Raw genomic sequence first — 2,461 nt, 5'->3', positions numbered from 1 at the left:
TGTGTACTGCCCCTTTCTATAATAAGAAATATTCAAAATTCTCTATTGCATCTTGCCCCAGGGTTTTAGAAAAGGTGCCATGTACTTACACAGTATGATTTCATCAAGAGAACCCGTATCATAGAGTTAGGTGTCCATTTGTTGTTAGTGCTTATTACAGCAAAGCAACATCAATGGTCATATTAAATTGGTGTTAGCCACTTGGCCTGTATTGTTTGTGTTATTTTGTTTGTATTTAATTGTCTGCATTGTGGGTATAAATGTGTTAGAAGCCATATGCATTTTACTGTTAATTTCTAATCTTCTATTTATAATATTCAGGTACTATGGTAATAAAAGTAACCTAAGTGAATAAAAAAATTAAGGAAATTGATTTTTAAAATTGTATAGCTAAAATTAAATTGAAAAAAAAAAGAAAAAAACACTTACATGTCCCTGGGGGAACAGTATGATTTTGTGAGTGATTATATACATATATATGTATATATAGCACTAGTTATATACATAAATACCTAATATGTGCTGTAAGAAACATGGGCATTATAGACAGATTAGTCTTCCTCTTCTTTTGACAATCCTACTTATTCAGAGTCACAGAAATAACTGATTCTTTCACTCACCTTGTCCTTTTGCTCCTTGCACAAGGGCCATGCCAGTCTTCTCTATGTGGCTCCAATTTTCGTATATGTACTGCTGAAGGGAGCACACAACTTGTCCTTTTTCTGATCCCACCCCCACCTCTCTAGGGGCCATGTGAATGCAGAAGATTCAGAGGAACAAATGGAATCAGCCAGCTGACTTGGAATGATGAAGGTAGAGCCATAATCAGAACCCCTGCTTATTTACTCTCAGTCAGAAGGATGGAAATAGAACAACATCTGTGACATTCAAAATGGTAGTTAAATGCAGGGCCCAGACAGATAAAATAAATATATGAGGAGGTCAGGCTGTAAGAAAACTGTTCAGGTTGATGAGGGATGGGAAATTGAAACTCTTCAGTATTGGAGTAAAAACAGGCAGTGGGGGAACTATGGTAGGGAAGCAGCCAATCATGGGAATTTGAACTTGAACACCAGCTAATTGTCAGTATAATTTGGAACTGTGGGTCCAATTTGCTGTATATTTTTTCTTAAGTGGGGTGGTGGGGGACAAGACCACGTTCTGTATGCATTCTCCTGATTTTCTATACTGGCAACTAATTCAATGGGAAAATAATAGTGTAGATCAAATAAAATACATCTGTGGGCCAGATTTGGTCTTCGATCATCCCTTTGCATCCTATGGCTTAGAATCTGATGGTATCATTTGTATCCTGAACAAACTTGTCACACATGGTCCCCTATTTCTAACCCTGGATAAAAGGAGATAGAAACTTTTCTTGTGGTAAATCATATTATTTACATCTGAGGTGATAGCTTTGGATGTGGCTCAAGGGTTCACTTCTGGAAAAGAGAAATCTCTTTCCGCCCTTGTTTGTGGCTACTAGTATTCAAAATTTTCCTGGATTGAAGTCACTGAAGTAAATATTCAAGGTCCAGTCTCATGGCCTTAAAGACTCTTCCTTTCAAAGTGGATCCTAAATTGATACTCATCCTTTTTCATTCCCTTAATCCAGACTTCTCAGAGTTGATACAAGGTGGTGAGTGTCCATGTTGAATGTTTCACGGGGTCAGTAGAACCTGTGAAGTCAATATGTTCAGTTAACAAGTGACAAACATTTAATAATGCAATGTTTTCTGAGAGCAAAATTGTTTGGCAACATATCTGCCAGGTTTGTAAAGAAGACACTTTTCCCATTTCCACCCTGGCTATACTCTACTCATTTCTTCATGCAACAATATGCTTTGAGTGCTGATGATATACTGGATGCTACTTTAGTTACTGGGGATCTCATAAAGGTAAAACAGACCGTGTCCTTAAATTCCTTTAAGTACAAATCAAATATACATGAATACATTTGATGCCACTCCTAGCAAGTATTAGAAGTATTACACAAAACTAAATATAAAATTATAGACTTAGACTACCATCTCCTCAAAGGATAGAGGGGGGAAAACTGCAGCCATCCTGGTGAGATAAGAGAAAAAGTGCTGAGAAGGAAAGAAGACAATGAAGAAAGAGTAATAGCAAAGACAAATTAAACCACATCCAGAAGCAAGAGAGCACAGACAACTCTCTGGATTTTGTTTCTGGAAATGAAACTTCATTTATGGATTTCTTTCTCAGCTGGGTATTTCAAAATTAGAAACTGATAAACAGAAATGGTTACTTTTATGATGCTGAATTTGGTGTTCATGTAGCTGCTCTAGGAGTACATTTCCTAGGCATATATCAAAGAAAAATCCTATTGGAACGAATAAGCTCTAAAAGTGTCCAAGTAAGTTTACTTTTGAGAGGCAAGAAGACTACCAATAAGACAGCCCCAATAAAAACCAAGATTAAAGATGATGTCTGTTTATCA

At 36.7% G+C, this 2,461-nt stretch overlaps 1 non-coding gene across 1 annotated transcript; it reads right to left on the bottom strand.

The window, feature by feature from the left end:
• Positions 1-598: 598 nt before the first annotated feature.
• On the bottom strand, positions 599-706 carry LOC123390835. Its single transcript, XR_006605443.1, has one exon. It is a non-coding gene; the product is annotated as a U6 spliceosomal RNA (small nuclear RNA).
• Positions 707-2,461: the final 1,755 nt, after the last annotated feature.

This window comes from Mustela putorius, unplaced genomic scaffold (assembly GCF_011764305.1).
Source record: "Mustela putorius furo isolate JIRA1106 unplaced genomic scaffold, ASM1176430v1.1 tig00000145_pilon_pilon_pilon, whole genome shotgun sequence".
Lineage (NCBI taxonomy): Eukaryota > Metazoa > Chordata > Mammalia > Carnivora > Mustelidae > Mustela > Mustela putorius.
The sequence above is the reverse complement of the archived record's forward strand: the minus strand, read 5'-3'. Positions and strand labels throughout refer to the sequence as shown.